The sequence below is a fragment of the Primulina eburnea genome, chromosome 6, assembly GCF_022965805.1.
Source record: "Primulina eburnea isolate SZY01 chromosome 6, ASM2296580v1, whole genome shotgun sequence".
In the NCBI taxonomy this organism is placed as follows: domain Eukaryota; kingdom Viridiplantae; phylum Streptophyta; class Magnoliopsida; order Lamiales; family Gesneriaceae; genus Primulina; species Primulina eburnea.
In genome coordinates, this window is record NC_133106.1 from 27,598,671 (window position 1) to 27,620,967 (window position 22,297).

Below are 22,297 nucleotides of genomic sequence, written 5' to 3' on the forward strand. Positions count from 1 at the left end.
TATGGTGAGAACTGAACTGATAATTGCTCGAACTGATCAAATCGGTTTTAAAATAATAGTTAACCAGTTAATAACACAAGATATGTTTATGGATGTTTGTAGACTTCAACTGCTCGTACGTCACCCCTTCTACCACCTCGGGTATGTTCCACTAGAAGACTTTGATTTATACAACACTTTGTACAAACCCACTCAGCTTAGGACTTAACCTACTGCCTAACTGAACTCCTCGCATAGACTGGAGGAAGCATCTTCCAGCCAACACTTGTTTGACGTCTATATGTTAAAGACTACATAGACAAGTTTTACGTCTTTGTGCAAAACTCACTCAGCTAGTTAATAAGCTCAACTCTCTGTATATGTGAGTGATTATGTGTGTGCGTGTGTGAGAACTAAACTATGAATACAACACGAAAGTGTTCTCACACACTGAGAATTTTGCTTCTATACTAAGCAGTTGACATGCTCTTTTTCTCTTCTATCTTCACACAGTTGTATATTGATGATCTTAGTCTGGTATTTATAGAGACAATGAGACCGTACACCAAGACTTATCAAATATGAACGTTGCAGTTTGAATCCGTTCCTCGATATTTGTCTTGTACTTTCCAACGGTCATTCTGGAACGTTTTGGCTTTAAGCACTGCTGCAATATCTATTATTGTCCTTTGACCAGACAAAAGCTTTCCCTTAGTGCGCGTAGCTGGATTCCATTGAATAATCTTATCGTGTTATACAAACTGATTGATTAATAACTGATGTTCTAAACTTTTCAGTTGAACTGATCTTGAATTGGTTCGGTGAAATCAGCTGACTTATCAGTTGAACAGATTTCGCTGCTTCAGTTGAACTGGTCAGCTGGACTCTTCATCAGTTGAGCTCTTCATCAGCTGGCCGGGCTTCTGAAGTTCTTCTATTGAACTGCCTATCAGCTGGACAATCAGTTGAACCGGTCTTTTGATATTTCAGTGGAACTGTTTCGATTTGGGCAGTCAGTTGGTGCTTTCAGTTTGCGTCTTGATAGCTTTAGTTTTGGCTCGATAACTGATCAGTTCGAATCCTGATCAATTTTAGTTTCTCTGCACTTAGGTAAAATTATTAGAAACAAAGCAACAAGTTTTGTGAACATCAAAATCAAGATTGTGAACATGAAATGTTCCAATAATTTCTCTCTTTTTGATGATCACAAAACTTGAGCAATTAAAACAATTTAAAAATTTAACTGATTCTCCCCTTTTGTGAGAATCAAAAACATTTAAACGATTAAAATGAATTTTTTCAGTTCGAGGGATAAGAAAGCTCCCCCTCAAGAACTAAATTTAAAAACGATTTTAAAACATTTTTCAGTTCGAGGGATAATTTTAAAGAAAACTCCCCCTCAAGAATTGAATTAAAAACTCCCCCATAAAAATATAATTATTTACGCGTTTAAATGAAGTTTTAGCATCTGTTAACATTTAAGCAGTTTAGGCAACACTTTAACTGAAAATATCAATTCAGTTACATTCAAACCAACTGGATAAACATAAAATTTAGTTAATCAAATAAGCTTCCCTTGTATTATATATTAAATATACCATCAAGTATAAGGGAAATGCTGCTACACTTAGCCAATACTAAACAACATCAAATATTAGTTAGTTTATACATAGTAGAACTGAAACCAATAACTGGTTGCCTTGAATGCTTTGAAATTCTGCATCGATTTTGAGTCTCTTTTTTTCCAGAAGAGCAGCTAATTTACCTTGGACTTGATCTTAGTGCTTGCTAACTGGTCGAGCTGACTTAAACTGGACTCAAGTTATGCTGAACCGCTTTGATCATCTACTTTGATCTAATATGGTAGTTAAGCGGCGGTATACTGCTGATGATTAAGCTCTACTTTAATCATCCAGCATTCTAGCTTAGTTGGGTTTCGTCTGTTGATCAGCTGAACTGGAAGGCTGGCAACTGAAATCTTGTCCACCGATCAATTTAGTTGTTCTACTGTTAGTTGAACTCAAAACCCTGGAAGTTTCTAAAACAACAAAATCCAGAGTCGAGAGAAGTTGCTACAATGTTAGTTGCAGATCCAACAATCTTCTCTCTTTCCACAGTAAGCTCATATAAAATTTTGAAAAGGATTTTGAAATCCATTTTAAATGATATTTTGAAACATATTTTAAAATATTAGCTTTCAGTGAGAACCTGAAATTCCAGCAAGTAGCAGCAGATAGCATAATATCAGCAGCAACTCATATTTCAGAAGATGGCATTTTCCAGCAGACCAGAATCCAGCAGATTAGAATCCAGCAGACAGAATCCAGCAGCAGAAGAGCGAATTCCAGCAGACAGTTACTGATTCAGCTTAAACTTGTAACTGAAGCATTTAACACGAAATAAAGATTGTTAATGTCAGATTATGGCCTTAATTGGGAGGCCAACAGTCAGAATTTCAACTATAAATAGCACCCTCAAACAGCTGAATTGGTTTACCAAAATCTTGAGTTATCACTTGAAATTAGAGCTAAGAGAGTGCATTTTCGAAGCTGTAAAATCCAGTAGCAAGGCAAGCAGATTTCCAGACCTCAACCGAAATTCTTTGAGCAAATTACGGTAAGTGGGCTTATGTATAAATATCTTGAAAACCGTTTGATGATTTCTGTTTTAAAGCAAAGTATATTCTTGAATCCTGATATCTGATTTCGGAGCACTGAAACTTAGTGAACTAATGGTAGGAATATATATTCTGAACATTACTGATTACTGATTACTGATTACTGGCCTCACCCCTTAGAGGAGAGAGCATATAAGGGACTGATATCAGTTTAGCCATGAAATTCACGAACGTGCTCAGTGCTTATTTGATAAACTTCTGCTTTCCGATTACTGAATACTGATTACTGATTTCTGAACACTGAACACTGATTTCTGTTATAAAAATAAGAATTTCTGTATATTTTCGTATTATTGTTCTGTATGGAAATGATTTCGAAAACTGGGAGTTATTCCCGCCCCCGCTTACTGAGTGCAACCATATCACTCACCCACCAAAACATCTCAGATAAGAACGAGGAAGAAAGGCTAGAAGAAGAGGAGCAGATCCAGTTCTAGGGCTGGTGAAGAAGATCGTTAATTCTCAGTTTTATTTATGTTGTTTTCCGCTGCGTCTGTAAGACATTGTGATGTCTGGTTTGTTTTACATTTCCGTTGTAAAACATTAATTATTCGAGTTTGTATCAGACATTGAAATATTCAGTATTTATGAATAAAAGACTGATTTCTGAATTTCGTACTTCTGAGGCTTGTTGTTTTCGAATATAAATTTGAGAGCAACGACGGTGTCAACCAACCCCCGTCTCGGGGCGTGACATTGAAGTGGTATCAGAGCATAACCGGGTTTCATAATCTGGGAGGAGGAACTAGAAATAATGAGTTCTTATAGACTTCTGAAAATAGGTTCTGAAAGTTACTGAAAATAAATCTCGGGAATAGACTACTGAAAATAATAAGCTACTGTAATAGACTACTGAAATGATAGACTGAATACGTACAGTTAGGAAAATCAGTTGGGAAACAAACCAGTAAACCAGTATATCTAAAACCAGAACCAGTAGATGGAAACCAGAACCAGTAGATGGAAATCAGTAAACCCAAAACCAGTAGCCCGAAACCAGAACCAGTAGACGAATCAGTATATCTGAATGCAGAAGACTGAGTCAGTAGACTCGGAATGCAGCAGACAATGCTGGAAAAGCAGCAGACTGATTGCAGTAGCATCAGAGTGGCAGTAGATAAAGAATTCCAGCAGGCTAATGCAGTAGACATTGCAAATGGCATGGAAGTTGAGGTGTTTTTCGCGCAAACTTCAAACGGCCATAACTTTTGATCCAGGAGGAATTTTTACTATTAAAAGTAGGCGTTGGAAAGCTCTCAACGAGGATAACCGAACCTAGCACTGCCGACGAACCCCAAAATCCATCGTTTAGATAGTGATATCATCATTTCCGTGAAATTTTCCAAAATTTTTAAACATTGAGGAATTTTCATTTCCAATTGGCTTAGTATTTTTGCACCAAACTTGGCACCATTCATGTTCTTGATGTCAAGGATTTTAGTAAAATTGTCGCGCAATTCTGACCCAGAAAAATTTTGAGCTACGTTTTGGCTATTGAATGTTATAGGCTTACTGATTCTATTCATTCCAGTACTTGTCTATAACTTGACCCATACTCTTGTGATCACTTCTGAACCTTTACTCTCATTGTTTTTGGATGTAGGATATGGCTGACCAGAGTAGCTACATTAAGAGCTTAGAAAGGAAGCTAGAGAAACTCAAGGAACATAACTATTGTCTAGAGCTGGACAAAGATGAATTAGAGCGGAGAATAGAACACTTGAGAAGTGATGTTCAACGTTATGCTCATTATCTGCATGAAGCAGAAGAGAGGAATAAGAAGGCTCAAGAAGAGTTTGAAACCTCCCAAGAGACTGTCGCAGAATTCATCGAGTTACGTGATACACTCGTTGAGAAGATCCAAGTGCTCAAGGATCAAAATCACCAACTCGTGCACCAGCATAATCAGTATAGTGAACAAACTGATGCACAGATTCATGAGTTGCAGAATACTGTTGAAGTTTTTAGCGACCAGAATGCAGTTCTACATGGGCATATTGAACATCTAGAAGCAGTAATAGCCAACCATGAAGATGAACCCGAGGAAGATCCCGAAGAAGAAGAGGAAGTCGAAGAGGATCATATGGATTTGGGATTAGGAGAAGTGATAGATTAGAACATCAGTATTGGTTTTCTTTGTAACACCACGTGTTCCATTTGCATTTATGTTCTCATTTCCGATGTTTCGTTGTAATTGCACTGTCTTGAGGAATCAATAAAATTTATTTCAATCCATTGGTTTCATATTTAAACTTTGAGCAATTACTCTGTCATCGTGCTTCAATTATTTAGTCTCTATTCTGCCATCAACCTTAGAACTTTATTAATTGTAGGAAATGGACGGACACCCAGTTAGAAACAATCGCAATCCTCGCTACGGCAACCGCAACAATAACCGCAACGATGAGGATGCACAACAGCAACAGCCACCACAACCACCACCAGCAATTGGCCTCAGTCGTGTAGACTTGATGGCTATAGCCACAATCGTGGCAATAACGCTACAAGGGTTGGTGAACCCTAATGTTAATCAGCCACCACCACCACCTCCAGCTCAGAATGGGACTAAGCAGCACTATGAGGCTCTCCGAAGAGCAAGAGTCCCTAACTTCGATGGAAGCACCGATCCAGAGGTCGGACATAATTGGATGAAAGAAGTGGAAAATCATCTTCGACTACTTGAGGTTCCCCAAAGAATCAGAGTAGAGGTGATTACACATTTTCTTGTCGATAAAGCTACCAAATGGTGGGAAGGAGTCTCACCAGCTATATTAGAGGCGGGACCTATCACTTGGCAAAGGTTCCGAGAGGCGTTTCTGAGGCAGTACTTTTCGACAGCAGTTCGAGTGCAGAAGCTGTCAGAATTCGAAAGCTTTGTGCAAGAACCAAATATGACAGTGGTGGAGTACTCATCCAAGTTCCACTCATTGGGAACTTACTCCCCAACCATCATGGGAGACGAAACTTTGAAGATGCATCGCTTCAAGAAGGGATTGAACAGCCGTATTCAATCTGCCCTTGTCGTTATCGAGCCCAACAGTTTTGATGAATTGATGGGAGCCGCCATCAGGGCTGAGAATGACATTAAGAGGCGTGAAGGTGAGAACAAACTCAAACGTCCTCAGTCAAGCCAGTACCAACAAGGCCAACAATTCAAAAGGCCTAGGTTTTCAAGCAACCAATTCACTAGTGATCCAGCCAAAGGAACCACTTCTTCCCCATCAAGCAAAGAGGGAGTCAAGTGCCAAAATTGTGGATTCACTCACACTGGTGAATGCCGCAAGAATTCTGGAGCTTGTTTTCGTTGTGGAAAGATGGGCCACCGCATTGCTCAATGCCCTTTTCCGGATCCAAGGAATGGACCAGCAGGAGGAACAACTCCAAATAAGCCTAAGGAGAACAAGCCAAATGCTAGAGTCTATGCTATAACTCAAGAAGAGGCTGACAACTCCAATGATGTCGTAGTCGGTACCATTCTAATCAATAATATACCTGCTTGTGTGTTATTTTGATTGTGTTGCTTGATATGTGTCGTTTTTACGTGTTTTATTGCATTAGTCTGTGTGTGTTTTGCATTGTGCATACGTTTATTTCAATCACATTCTGTGCATTTTAGAGTAAATATTTGCATTTTATCATATCTCACTCGGGCATGATGAATTTTCAGGAAAAGTGGCCGAAAAACAAAAAATGGAGCAAAGTGTACAAAAGAGAGGGCAACGAACAGAATGATCGGCGCCCGAGCGGTAATTTTCTACCGCCCGGGCGCGAAAGGTGACCAAGTCGACAGAAAGGTCGGCGCTCGAGCGGTAGTTTTCTACCACCCGAGCGCGAATGCCACTCATCCCAAGAGATTTTACAGAAGGTGTGGCGCTCGTGCGGTACTTTTCTACCGCCCGAGCGCCACCTATTTTTAGAAAGATATTGTGTGTGATGCGTCTTCACGAGATATTCTGTGAAAAGTGTGGAGGGGAACACTATGCGAAGGACTGTCAAGATGACAATCCATTCTGTGGGCAAAATGAGGCAGCAGTGAACCAAGTGGGAGTCCAAAACCGCCCAAGGCATGAACCTTATTCGAACACATACAATCCTGGGTGGAGGCAACATCCCAACTTCTCATGGGGCGGTCAAAACAATCAGAATAGACCGCAAGGAGGACAAAAATATGGGAAACAACCGATGTACAGATCCGATCCTCCTAGAGAAGAAAAGTCCAACTTGAAGCAAATGATGTCTAAGTTTATTTCATCCACTGAAACTAGACTTCAAAATCAGGATGCGTCGATAAAGGGGCTTGAAAATCAGATTGGTCAGTTAGCGAAGATGATAGCAAGTAGAGAGACGGGCACCTTGCCAAGTAATACCGAGACTAATCCAAAAGAGCAAGTGAAGGCCATCGAGTTGAAGAGTGGGAAAATTTTGGAGTCGAAGGGAAAGGAAAAAATTCAAATATCGGATGAACCGACTGAGACATCAAAAGGTAAGTCTTCTACCTCTACACTAGCACCCACTACACAACCTAAAATTGTTATTCCTCCACCTTTCCCTGCAGCATTGAAAAAATCTAAACTAGATGCACAATTCGGTAAGTTTCTTGAGGTGTTTAAAAAATTGCATATCAATATTCCCTTCGCCGATGCTTTAATGCAAATGCCTAGTTATGCTAAATTTTTGAAGGATATTTTAGCAAATAAGAGGAAATTGGAGGGTCACATGACAGTGAACTTAACCGAAAATTGCTCCGCTTTGGTGCAAAACAAAATCCCTCCGAAACTAAAAGACCCAGGGAGTTTCTCTATTCCTTGCATGATTGGTGATGTTGTTTTTCATAAGGCATTATGTGATCTTGGTGCAAGTATTAATCTTATGCCATTGTCTGTGTTTAGGAAACTTGGGTTGGGAGAACCTAAGCCGACGAGGATGTCCTTGCAACTGGCTGACAGATCTGTCAAGTAACCCCAAGAAGTGATTAAGGATGTGCTAGTGAAAGTGGACAAATTCATTTTTCCGGCGGATTTCGTGGTTCTCGACATGGAGGAGGATACAGAGATGCCTCTAATTTTGAGGAGACCGTTCCTTGCAACTGGCAAGGCACTGATTAATGTGCAAGAAGGGAAGTTGAGATTGAGAGTGGGCGAGGAAGAGATTACTTTTGATGTTTTTAATGCACTTAAGCACACACTGCATTCTGATAGTTGTTATAGAATTGATGCTTTTGATGCCTTTGTGTCTAACTATGTGCAGGATGCTTTGAGAGATCCTTTGGAGGCTGCTATCACTACTGAATTGGCAGAAGATGATTTGGACGACGAAAAAGCTGAAATAGTGGCATACTTGAATGCCAACCATCCGTAGAGAAAGCCAATGAAGATGAGGTTGGAAGATTTGGGAGATCGAAAAGACTTGATCCCACAGAAATCAATCCTGGAGGAGCCACCGACGCTCTAGCTGAAGCCACTGCCTCCACACCTAAAGTACGTATACCTAGGTGAGCATAACACCTTACCTGTCATTATTTCTGCTGCTTTGACAGATGTGATGGAGGACAAACTAATAAAAGTCTTAAAAGCGCACAAGGGTGCATTTGCGTGGAAGGTGGCGGATATCAAAGGGATCAATCCATCAGTCTGTATGCACAAAATCTTGATGGAAGACAAGTACTCACCTCTTGTGCAACCTCAGAGAAGATTAAATCCAAATATGCAAGATGTAGTGAAAGCTGAAATGATTAAGCTTCTCGATGCAGGTATTATCTATCCTATATCTGATAGTGCATGGGTAAGTCCGGTTCAGTGTGTGCCAAAGAAGGGTGGGATTACTGTGATTCCGAATGACAATAATGAACTAATACCCACCAGAACTGTTACGGGATGGCGTGTGTGCATTAATTATAGAAAATTGAATGATGCCACCCGAAAAGACCACTTTTCCCTTCCCTTTATTGACCAAATGCTTGAGAGGTTAGCGGGTCATGAGTTTTATTGTTTTCTAGATGGGTATTCGGGGTATAATCAAATCACCATTGCACCTGAGGACCAAGAGAAAACCACTTTCACTTGTCCTTATGGAACTTTCGCTTTTCGCCGCATGCCGTTTGGTCTTTGTAATGCTCCTGCCACATTTCAACGTTGCATGACCGCTATATTCCATGATATGATAGAAACTTTTCTTGAAATTTTTATGGATGACTTCTCTATCTTCGGCCCTTCTTTTGATGAATGTTTGCAGAACTTGAGGGTGGTGTTAGTGAGATGTGAGGAGACGAATTTGTTGCTGAATTGGGAAAAGTGCCACTTCATGGTACAAGAGGGAATTGTCCTAGGGCACAAGATTTCGGAGCACAGAATAGAGGTGGATAAGGCGAAAGTTGAAGTCATCAAGAACTTGCCACCTCCGGCGTCCATAAAGGGAGTTAAAAGTTTTCTAGGCCACACCGGTTTTTATCGGCGTTTTATAAAAGATTTTTCAAAAATTTCCAAACCTCTATTTTCCTTACTTATGAAAGATGTGCCATTTGATTTCAATTCTGACTGTTTACAGGCATACAAGAATCTGAAGGAGCGCTTGGTGACGACTCCTGTCTTGGTAGCACCGGATTGGGATCTACCTTTCGAGATCGTGTGCGGCGCCAGCGACACCGCGGTGGGGGCCGTACTTGGCCAGCGGCGAAACAAGGTATTTCACACAATTTACTATGCAAGTAAGACCTTAGATGAGGCTCAATTGAATTATGCAACAACTGAAAAGGAATTACTTGCAGTAGTATTCGCACTTGACAAATTTCATTCATACCTTGTTTTGTCCAAATTAATTGTATTCACTGATCATTCTGCCCTTAAATACCTACTTGCTAAAAAAGATGCAAAGCCACGCTTACTTCGGTGGATCTTACTGTTACAAGAGTTTGATTTGGAAATAAGAGATAAGAAAGGTGTTGAGAATGTGGTGGCGGATCAATTATCTAGACTAGAGCTTGTTAGTAATGACTGTGTAGATCAAGCTATTAATGATTGGTTTCCTGACGAGCAACTGTTTAAGATAAAACATTGTCCATGGTATGCAAATTTCGCTAACTTTCTTGTCACAGGCATACCTCCACCAAACCTATCGTTTCACCAACGAAAGAAATTCTTTTCTGACGTGAAATACTATTTGTGGGAGGAACCGTTTTTGTTTAAAATTTGTGCAGATTCCATGATAAGACGGTGTGTCGCGGAGGAAGAGTTTGATCAAATTCTCAACCATTGCCATGACCGTGAGGTAGGTGGTCACTTCGGACCAACAAGCACGGCATCCAAGGTACTTGAATGTGGCTTTTATTGGCCAACTCTCTTTAAAGATGCTCGTTCTTATGTGCTACATTGTGATAAATGCCAGCGGTCAGGTAACATCTCTAACCGTCATGAAATGCCTTTAAATAATATCATTGAGTGTGATGTTTTTGATGTGTGGGGGATAGACTTTATGGGACCGTTTCACAGTTCTTTCACAAAAAAATACATCTTGGTTGCGGTGGATTATGTGTCTAAGTGGGTAGAGGCGGAAGCGTACGCCACTAATGATGCTCAAGTGGTCTTAAAATTTTTGAAGAAAAACATTTTTAACCGATTTGGAACACCCCGAGCAATCATTAGTGATGGTGGCACTCATTTTTGCAACAAATTTTTTGAAAAACTTTTGAGGAAATACGGTGTCACACATAAGATATCTACCCCTTATCACCCCCAGACGAGTGGTCAAGTGGAAGTGTCTAACCGAGAGATTAAGCGGATTTTGGAAAAAGTGGTAGGTGTCAATAGGAAAGATTGGTCGGTGAGGTTAGACGATGCTCTTTGGGGATATAGGACTGCTTTTAAAACACCTATAGGCACTACACCGTATAGGCTTTTGTTTGGTAAAGCATGTCATCTACTTGTAGAGTTAGAGCATCGGGCATATTGGGCAACAAAAGCACTAAACTTTAACTTTGCTGATGCCGGTGAACGACGTTTGCTTCAACTAGATCAGTTGGAGGAGTTCCGGAATCTGGCCTATGATCTAGCACTGTCATACAAAGAAAAGACAAAGAAGGCTCATGATAGCCGGATCATCGAAAGAGAAATCAAAGAAGGTGAAAGTGTCCTACTCTACAACTCCCGGTTGCGACTATTTCCCGGAAAATTGAAGTTGCAATGGTCTGGTCCATTCGTGATCTCGAAAGTTTATCCATCGGGAACTGTAGAATTGAAAGATGGGAAGGATGAGACATTTATGGTCAATGCCCAGCGCCTGAAGCACTTCATGGGTGGCACAATTGAGCCACAACTTGGAATCACCCGGTCCCAAGACATGCCGAATTGAGACAGACCGACAGTCAAGCTCTCGACTATAAATTGAGAACTATTTTCTTCCCCTCCTTTCGCATTTGATTTAGATTTTCTTTCGTGTCAATTTAGTTATTTTCTCTTGTTTTTTGTTTTATTTTATTCTTGTTTTTTTTTTAAAAAATAATAATATTAGTTTTGAAATAGGCAGAGAGGTTCGCGCTCGAGCGGTAATTCTTTACCGCCCGAGCGCGAACGTCTACCTCGTGAAAAAATTTCCCGAGAGGTTGGCGCTCGAGCGGTATTTTTGTACCGCCCGAGCGCACGCGCGTACCTATGGAAAATAAATTCCAGTGAAGTTCGCGCTCGAGCGGTAGTTTTCTACCGCTCGAGCGCGACAGCTTTTAAAACGCGGAATCCCTTCCCCCTTTCTTCATTCTGCACGAAATCAACCCAAATATCCTCCCCAAATCCCTAACTCTCCCCCACCCCCTTTTCGATTTTCTTGTGCAGGCACCACCATCTCCACTCATTTTTCCGGCGGCAACGCACACTCTCCTTCAGGAAGCAAGAACACCCTTCTGCAATTCAAGGCATCATCTTCCACTCTTCCAACACAATGGCTCCCAAGAAGCAAAGAGGTAATCCCAGTTCCTCCTCTTCATCCTCATTTGATAGAACACGTTTCGTGAGTGCGGAAGCTCGTGCTAGATAGGACCATGCTAAAATCCACCGAAACCCCATTCCTGAAAGGGGATTTCGTCGCCAATTTGAGGATAAATATTTAGAGCCCCTTGTGGACTTGGGTCGAAGGGGATGGGACAAATTTAGTGAGCACCCTCAAGCTGCAGTGGTGTCGGTAGTTAGGGAGTTTTATGCAAATGCTTGTGAGCGAACTGATGGGAGAGCTTTTGTTAGAGGCAAGCTTGTGCCGTTTGATTCGGCGACGATTAACGCCCTCCTAGAAACAGCGGAGGTTGACGACTCCAACTACCAGGCATTGATTGCGGAGCCCAACTACACTGAGATTATCGAGACTTTGTGTCTTCCTGGGGCGACATGGAAACCACTAGGGGGACCCCTGAGTTGTTTCGACGAGAAGTATTTGCGCACCACTGCTGCCATGTGGTATTTATTTGTGGCCCGGCGGATGATGCCAGTCTCGCATAAGAGCGAGGTTCAAAATGAAAGAGCGATGCTGCTGTTTGCGTTGACCCGAGGGTACAACATCAATGTGGGCAGGCTTATAACCTCTCAGATCATGTTGAGTGCCCACAACAGCCACATTGGGCTTTTCTTTCCGACGATCATATCCGAACTGTGTGCACGGGCTGGGGTACTGTTTCGGGACGACGAGGAGTGGCTTCAACCGATGAAGCCGATTTGTCAGGAGGATGAACAAAGAAAAAGAGCGAAACGACGGGCGGACTTCCTTACTCAGGAGGGGGACGCCGGTGGATCTAGCACTGCCGTCCCACAACGTCGCCCACCACAACCCCGCAGGCGAACTCAGAATGATAAGATGGATGAAAATCTTGCCTTCCAAGCGCATCAAAGTCAGTTCAACTCTTACGTCGCGGACCATTTATCACACCTTGACTCCATGATGCGCATTTTGTTTGTGCACGGGGGCGTTGACCCGGGGACCATCCCATCGACTCCGCTACCTCCCCCCCCCCCATTCCAGTTCCATTATGATTATTTTTAGCATGGGGATGCCGCAGGAGTGCCACCGCCGGAGCATGATGAGGATGACACTTGATCAGGGGAGTTTACTGTTTCCCCTCCTTTGCACATTTATTTTTTTTTTCTTTCGTTGTTTTCTGTTTTTCCTTTCTTATCTTTGTTTCAGTCTAGCATGTGTTTAGCTTCATGTTTATTCGTCTGCATTTGTGTTTAGCTTCATGTTTATTCGTTGTGCAATGGGGACATTGCACACTTCTAGTATGAGGGGGTCGTCTTGCATATTCATATTTGTTGTCGTGCATGAGTGTCTGTAGATGGTGAAACTAGTGAATTGGTAGCCGATGATGATTGTGGGGTGAATGAACTGCATGTTACTTAGTTTTATCACACGTCATGAATACCCCAGTAAAATGAAATGTTTATTGTATATGCGTACATTGTGGGTATTATTAGTAGTGTACACGATAGTCGAGTTTAAGATTCTGTGGGAGGAACTGGAATAACATGAGATGCAAGTCGAACTTGAATTAATTTTGTTGACAGTCGCGACCGACCAGTGACATGAAATAGCGTAGATCATTTGAACCCTCCGGAATCACTTTCGTCCCAATTGTGCATAATACCTCAAGAGTTATCCCTAAGCCAACTAAACAAACAGACCATATACTCAAAAATTAGGGAGTACACTAGAGAAAATTATGCACTAAAAAAAACGAAAAAAAAGAAGTATTACAACAAGAGTGTTGTAAATGAAAAAATGGGATGTAAGGTGTGGGGGAGCCAAAAAGGGATGAAGTACTATCCCAAAGCTAAATAGATGGAGAAGTAAGGCGTTGAGAAATGTCAGATAAAAATTCTGACAAGTGCATAATGAAAATGATCGGTGTACGTCCCATCTTCTTTAGCCGTTCGAAACCTCATGATATTGACTCCCTAATTCCTGGTGTACAACCTTGAAAATTAGCCGCTTTGTGTTCACTTGTTGGTCACGACTAGAAACAGAACTCAGGATAGGGAAGCTTGCATTGAACTGTTGATTTGGTGACTCGCATGATTTGCAAATGAAACTATCTGAAGCACGAGCTAGTGAGACCCACAGCAAACACACGACAACACTTTCTAGTCAAAATCAAAATGTTATAAGGTGCTTTAAAAAGGAGTATTGGTGAATGTTGTGATTTGACTAATTGGATGTGGTTCAAACACCCGCTGAGGCAGGAGATACCGGTTTGCTACTTCACCATCAGTTTCGTTAGTTTAATTATTTCATTTTGTGTTTATTTCGTATTTTGGTTGTGGGTTGTAACCTATTTTGCTTGAGGGCAAGCAAAAGGTTAGTATGAGGGGGTTGATATTTGTCGTTTTTACGTGTTTTATTGCATTAGTCTGTGTGTGTTTTGCATTGTGCATACGTTTATTTCAATCACATTCTGTGCATTTTAGAGTAAATATTTGCATTTGATCATATCTCACTCGGGCATGATGAATTTGCAGGAAAAGTGGCCGGAAAACCAAAAATGGAGCAAATTGTACAAAAGAGAGGGCAACAGACAGAATGAGCGGAGCCCGAGCGGTAATTTTCTACCGCCCGAGCGCGAAAGGTGTCCAAGTCGACAGAAAGGTCGGCGCTCGAGCGGTAGTTTTCTACCGCCCAAGCGCGAATGCCACTCATCCCAAGAGATTTTACAGAAGGTGTGGCGCTCGAGCGGTACTTTTCTACCGCCCGAGCGCCACCTATTTTTAGAAAGATATTGTGTGCGATTCCTTACCTTATTTTGGAAGAAGAATGCTATGGAATGTGATTGGGTCGACTTTCAGACGGATGTAGACTGGATTTTGCAGCCGCCACAAGCTTTTGGAGAGAACTTTGCGCTTGGATTGAAGATTTGAAGTTTTCCGAGCATCGTTCTTCGCAGATTTCGTCTCGCCTAGTATTTCTAATCTAGTTTCTTTCATTTTAAACATTGTTGCGTTTATTTTTACTATGAATTCTAGTAGCTAACTTTATTATTTGTTGGGATTAAAGGGGATCCTACCCCGAACTTGATTTGAATTAATTTATATTTCGATTGTGCGTTATTCTTGATTTTACTACGGTTTTATCGTGTTATTAAAGCGTAGCTAACTTTAACGACGTTTTCATATCACGAGTGAGTTCGAGAGAATAACGAGTGATAGGATCGAGTAGTATAATCCGCGGATCTACAATTTACATAGATATATGAAATTGGATACGTGCCGATAGTCATAGTCCTTAGGGTCGAAAATTAGGGGATTTCATAGATCGAAATGCGATTTGCTCTTGATAAATAATTAGAGACATTTAATTACTTCATTGAGTAGAATTAGTTTGGCATAGCTCGAGAGAGAATGTTCAATAGATTAGGAAATCCTGTCGGAAGCGTAGATCACGATCAAACGAATTAATTAAGTAACGAGGGGTAGGTGAACCGAGATTCCCAACAAATCCATTTCTCGTTGAATTTTAACTCAACATTTTAGATTAAATTCTCATTCATTACTTGTTGAATCATTTTAATTGCATATTTATTTGAGCATAGTAGGAATAATCACACAACTCAATTTTCGTTGCTAAATGTTAAATAACTGAAAATAATAATTGTTAAACACAGTCTTCAGTGGAACGATACTCGTACTCTTGTACACTATATTATTACTGGACATCGTGCACTTGCGATTAATTTTGAGCATACAAAATCATATTTTTATTGAGGATATCACAGTGCAAGTTTTGCTCGATCAGTGCTACGCATTCATTCATGTCTAAGAGATTTGCCAAGAGGTTAGGAGCTAAGCCTGATGACTTAAAAGAACCATATAGAGTAGCAACCCCTGCAAATCGAATTTTAGAAACTCGCACTCTATATCGGGATATTAGTGTTCTCATAGAAGATCAGAATTTCAAGGCAAACCTGATTCAACTAAACATGGTGGAATTCGATGTAATTCTTGGAATGGATTGGTTAGCCAAGAATCATGCCTTAGTAGACTGTCATGGAAAGACGGTAACCATCCAAGCTCCACACCAAGAGAAAATTTTATTTCATGGCAAGACCAAAGAACGAAAGACTCTTCTTTCTGCTTCTCAAAATTGGAAAGCCATGAAAATTGGAGAAGAAGTTTACCTAGCCATGTTAAGCGAGGTAAAACAAGAAATTGCACCTACACTAGAAGAGATTCCGGTAGTGCAAGAATCCCCGGATGTCTTTCCTGAAGAACTCCCGGGCGAACTTCCTGATCGCGAAGTGGAATTTGAGATTAACTTAGTGCCCAATGCTACACCAATCTCAAAAGCACCATACCGAATGGCTCCAGCAGAGTTGAAAGAACTCAAAGAGCAACTTCAAGAGTTGTTGGACAAGAAGCAAATCCGACCAAGCGCATCTCCGTGGGGAGCTCATGTCCTATTTGTAAAGAAAAAGGACGGAAGTATGAGGATGTGTATCGATTACGGAGAGCTGAACAATATCACAATAAAAAACAAGTATCCGCTTCCAAGGATTAATGACTTGTTTGACCAACTTAAAGGAGCTTCAGTCTTTTCCAAGCTCGACTTGAGGTCAGGCTACCACCAATTGAAGGTCAAATCGAATGATATTCCAAAGACAGTCTTCAGAACAAGGTACGGACACTATGAGTTCACAGTGATGCCGTTCGGATTAACAAATGCTCCGGCAGTATTCATGGATCTGATGAATAGAGTGTTTAAACCATTTCTTGACAAGTTTGTGGTGGTATTCATCGACGACATTCTAGTATATTCGTCAAGTGAAGAAGACCACAAAGAACATCTTCGTCTCACCCTCCAGAAGCTGAGAGAAAAGGAACTATACGCCAAGTTCAAGAAATGCGAATTCTGGCTAGAGAGCGTCGCATTCTTGGGACATATAATATCAGCAGCAAGAGTATCTGTGGACCCTAAGAAAGTAGAGGCAATCTCGGATTGGCCTAGACCAAAGAGTGTGACAGAAATACGAAGTTTCTTGGGATTAGCAGGCTATTATCGAAAATTTGTTGAAGGATTCTCTTCAATAGCCGTACCACTCATCAAGCTCACACAGAAGAACTCTAAGTTTCAATGGAGTGAAAAATGTGAGCAAAGCTTCGAGACTTTGAAGAAGAAGCTTACATCCACACCAGTGCTAGTATTACCTATGGAAGGTAAGGACTACACCGTCTACAGTGATGCATCCAAAGAAGGGTTGTGATGTGTACTCATGCAGGAGGGAAGGATGATTGCATACGCATCAAGGCAGTTGAAGCCGTATGAACAAAATTACCCAACGCATGACCTTGAACTAGCTGCAGTGGTATTCGCACTAAAGATTTGGAGACATTATCTTTATGGAGCCAAGTGTGAGATTTTCACCGATCACCAAAGTCTCAAATATTTGTTCACTCAAAAGGAACTAAATATGAGACAAAGACGGTGGATTGAACTCATAAAGGATTACGACTTGACGATAAGCTACCATCCAGGCAAAGCCAACAAGGTAACAGATGCTTTAAGTCGAAAGAATATGAGTAAGGTAATCCCGACATCACTTTCAGCACAACCATGTCTTCGAGAGACAATCAAGATAAGCCAAGATAGAGATTCCGCTTTGGTGAAACTGAAAGAGCAAGCCAAAGAAGGGAAATCACAAGATTTCGAGATAGACAACAAAGGAATCTTGTGGATGAAAGGACGATCGTGTGTACTAGACGTTGATAACCTTCGACAAGAAGTAATGTCTGAAGCACATAAGTCAAAATTTTCAGTTCATTCTGGCAGTACCAAAATGTACAGAGACTTGAAGAAAAATTTCTGGTGGAGTGGAATGAAGAGGGACGTGGCAACGTTCGTTTCTAAATGTCACGTGCGCCAACAAGTCAAAGCAGAGCACCAGAGACCTGGTGGACTTCTTCAACCATTAGAAATCCCGGAATGGAAATGGGAACATATTTCCATGGATTTTGTAGTTGGGTTACCCAAGTCGAGACAAAGTCATGATGGAATATGGGTAATCGTAGATAGACTCACGAAATCTGTGCATTTCTTACCCGTACGTATGAACTATAATCTGGACAAGCTAGCCACCTTGTACATGAATGAGATCGTGCGATTACATGGAGTACCAGCTAGCATACTATCAGGCAGAGATCCTAGATTTACATCTCGATTTTGGAAGAGCTTTCAACAAGCTATGGGAACCAAGGTTACTCTTAGTATGGCTTATCACCCTCAAACCGACGGCCAAACTGAGAGGACCATTCAAACTCTAGAAGGTGTGCTGAGAGCATGTGCTCTAGACTTCAGTGGTAATTGGAGCGAACATCTGCCCTTAATCGAGTTCACGTACAATAATAGTTACCACAGCAGCATTGGAATGGCACCATACGAAGCTCTGTATGGACGAAAGTGTCGATCACCACTATATTGGAACGAAGTAGGGAAAAAGCCATTGTTGGACCCGAAATGATCCAAGAAACAGTGGATAAAGTTGCCGTGATCAAGGAGAGATTAAAAGCTGCACAAGATCGACAGAAAAGCTGGGCTGACCTTAAAAGAAGACCTGTGGAATTCGAAGTTGGAGAGAAGGCGTATGTGAAAGTGTCACCCATGAAAGGTGTTATCCGATTCAATAAGGCTGGGAAACTGAATCCCAGATACGTCGCACCATTTGAAACCCTCGAGAAAGTGGGAACACTAGCTTATAGATTAGCACTTCCACCCGACATGTCAAGAATTCACAATTTATTCCACGTCTCGCAACTGAGAAGATATATTCCTGATCCAAGTCATATTCTAGAAGCTGGACCACTTCTGGTTGAGAACAATCTAAATGAAGAGCTGAAATATGAAGAGATTCCGATTCGAATTGTGGATAACAAAGACCAAGTACTGAGGAGACGAACTATTCCATATGTAAAAGTACAATGGTCCAACCACACCGAAAGAAAAGCTACTTGGGAGTTAGAAGAAAATATGCGAGATTAATACCCTTATATCTTTGAGGAGCATGTTCAACCAAGTTTCGAGGACGAAACTTCTCATAAGGAGGGAGGGATGTGAGAACCTGAAATTCCAGCAGTAGCAGCAGATAGCATAATATCAGCAGCAACTCATATTTCAGAAGATGGCATTTTCCAGCAGACCAGAATCCAGCAGATTAGAATCCAGCAGACAGAATCCAGCAGCAGAAGAGCGAATTTCAGCAGACAATTACTGATTCAGCTTAAACTTGTAACTGAAGCATTTAACACGAAATAAAGATTGTTAATGTCAGATTATGGCCTTAATTGAGAGGCCAACAGTCAGAATTTCAACTATAAATAGCACCCTCAAACAGCTGAATTGGTTTACCAAAATCTTGAGTTATCACTTGAAATTAGAGCTAAGAGAGTGCATTTTCGAAGCTGTAAAATCCAGTAGCAAGGCAAGCAGATTTCCAGACCTCAACCGAAATTCTTTAAGCAAATTACGGTAAGTGGGCTTATGTATAAATATCTTGAAAAATCGTTTGATGATTTCTGTTTTAAAGCAAAGTATATTCTTGAATCCTGATATCTGATTTCGGAGCACTGAAACTTAGTGAACTAATGGTAGGAATATATATTCTGAACATGACTGATTACTGATTACTGGCCTCACCCCTTAGAGGAGATAACATATAGGGGACTGATATCAGTTTAGCCATGAAATTCACGAACGTGCTCAGTGCTTATTTGATAAACTTCTGCTTTCCGATTACTGAATACTGATTACTGATTTCTGTTATAAAAATAAGAATTTCTGTATATTTTCGTATTACTGTTCTGTATGGAAATGATTTCGAAAACTGGGAGTTATTCCCGCCCCCGCTTACTGAGTGACAACCATATCACTCATCCACCAAAACATCTCAGATAAGAACGAGGAAGAAAGGCTAGAAGAAGAGGAGCAGATCCAGTTCTGGGGCTGGTGAAGAAGATCGTTAATTCTCAGTTTTATTTATGTTGTTTTCCGCTGCGTCTGTAAGACATTGTGATGTCTGGTTTGTTTTACATTTCCGTTGTAAAATATTACTTATTCGAGTTTGTATCAGACATTGAAATATTCAGTATTTATGAATAAAAGACTGGTTTCTGAATTTCGTACTTCTGAGGCTTGTTGTTTTCGAATGTAAATTTGAGAGCAACGCCGGTGTCAACCAACCTCCGTCCCGGGGCGTGACATTTCAAATGTCCCTCTTAGAACAACTAACTCTGATATCAATTGATGGATCGATTCGGGCACATTTGAAGGTGCTTCAAACACAATATTCTCAATGAGCTGCAATAGCTCGTGTTTTAATAATGTAAACACCGATGGATTAGATCGAATTTGGTTTTAAACCAATCAGAAAATACTCGAAATAATAATTCGTTAAGAAAGCTAATCAGTTTAAAGTTTTTAACTTGTGTAAACTGATTAACTGATATAAGGGGATCGGTTCTTGCATATATCAGTTCAGCCATGGTGGGAACTGAACTGATAACAGCTCGAACTGATCAAATAAATTTTAAAACAATAGTTAAACAGTTAATAACACAAAATATGTTTATGGATGTTTGTAGACTTCAAATGCTCGTATGTCACCCCTCTCAGGTATGTTCCACTAGAAGACTTTGATTTATACAATATTTTGTACAAACTCACTCAGCTTAGGACTTACCTTACTGCCTAACTGAACTCCTCGCCTAGAGTAAATACAACACCTTCCATCCAACACTTGTTTGACGTTTATGTATTAAAGACTACATACACAAGTTTTATGTCTTTGTGCAAGATTTACTCAGCTAGTCAATAAGCTCAACTCTCTATATATGCGAGTGATTGTGTGTCCGTATGTGAGAACTGAACTATGAATACAACACGAAAGTATATTCACACACTGAGAATTTTGCTTCTGTACTAAGCAGTTGACATGCTCTTTTTCTCTTCTATCTTCACACACTTGTGCGTTTTCCACCTGTGTATTTTCCGCACACTTGTATATTGATTATTTTTGTATGGTATTTATAGATGCAATGAGACCGTACACCAAGACTCATCAAATATGAACGTTGCAGTTTGAATCCGTTCCTCGATATTTGTCTTGTAATTTCCGACAGCCATTCTGGAACGTTTTGGCTTTAAGCACTGTCGCAACGTCTATTATTGTACTTTGACTGGACAAAAGCTTTTCCTCAGTGCGCACAGCTGGATTCCATTGAACAAGCTTGTCATGTTCTGCAAACTGATTGATTAATAACTGATGTTCTAAACTTGTCAGTTGAACTGATCTTGAACTGGTTTGGTGAAATCAGCTGACTTATCAGTTGAACAGATTTAGCTGCTTCAGTTGAACTAGTCAGCTGGACTCTTCATCAGTTGAGCTCTTCATCAGCTGGCCGGGTTCTGAAGTTCTTCTGTTGAACTGCCTATCAGCAGGAAAATCAGTTGAACTGGTCTTTTGACATTTCAGTTGAACTGGTTCAGTTTGGGCAATCAGTTGTCACTTTCAGTTTGCGTCTCGATAGCTTCAATTTTGGCTCGATAACTGATCAGTTCGAATCCCGATCAGTTCCAGTTTCTGTGCACTTAGGTAAAATTATTAGAAACAAATTAACAATTTTTGTGAATATAAAATCAAGATTGCGAACTTGAAATGTTCCAACAGTTTGGTTTAGGGTTACGGTTTGGGTCAAGTTTGAGTCAAATTTAGTTCGAGTAAATAATTTGAGTCGAGGTTGAGTCTCATTGTTAAACATGTTAACACATAAATGATTTGTGTCTGTGTAAAAAGTTTTAATATGAGATAATTAAAAATTTAAAATTGATAATCAAAAGATACTGATTGAATTTAACATAAAAATTGATAATGTTGTAATATATAATTGATATATTATGATGATGACGTGAAATATAATAAGAATATATCTCAATTATATAAATAATTTATAATTATGTAAATATTTTTATATGAGATTTATATTATAATTTAAGTAAGTTGTTAAAAGATATAGATAAAAATGATAATGTTATAACATCATCAGAAATGCTACCAAATGTTAAGTCGTTTAGTCGAGCTTAATGTGAAAAATGTGTCGTTTAGTCGAGCCTAATGTCAAGAATGTAATGCAAAGCCACTCACTCGACCAATGGAGCATAATATTTAGTCGACCCTTGTTCACTCGAACTATGTTTAATATGAGTTGAATGTTTAATGTATCTCGATGAGTCGAGCCTCAATATTTAGTCATGTGAGCGTGGGTCGAGCATGGGTCGATGGGTCTCATTTTTAGCCGTGTGAGCGTGCGTTGAACATGAGTCGATGAGTCGTAAAGTTAACTTACAATCAAATAATTGATCTCTTTCAAATCGATACCTTATAGACTAATTGTTACAACATATATAGTGAAAAACCAAACAAATTTGACAAAATTTGATAAAATGATGATGACATGAATGATACAAAAAGAACAGAAACATTAGAAAGAGCGGAGAAAGATATTGATCGTCTGTATTTTAAGTTTTTAATTTAATTAAATTTTAAGTTTTATTATATATAAAATTGAAATTTAAATATATTAATAGACAAAATTAGATTGTAAATAAGTTTAAATAAAAAATGAAATACAGTCC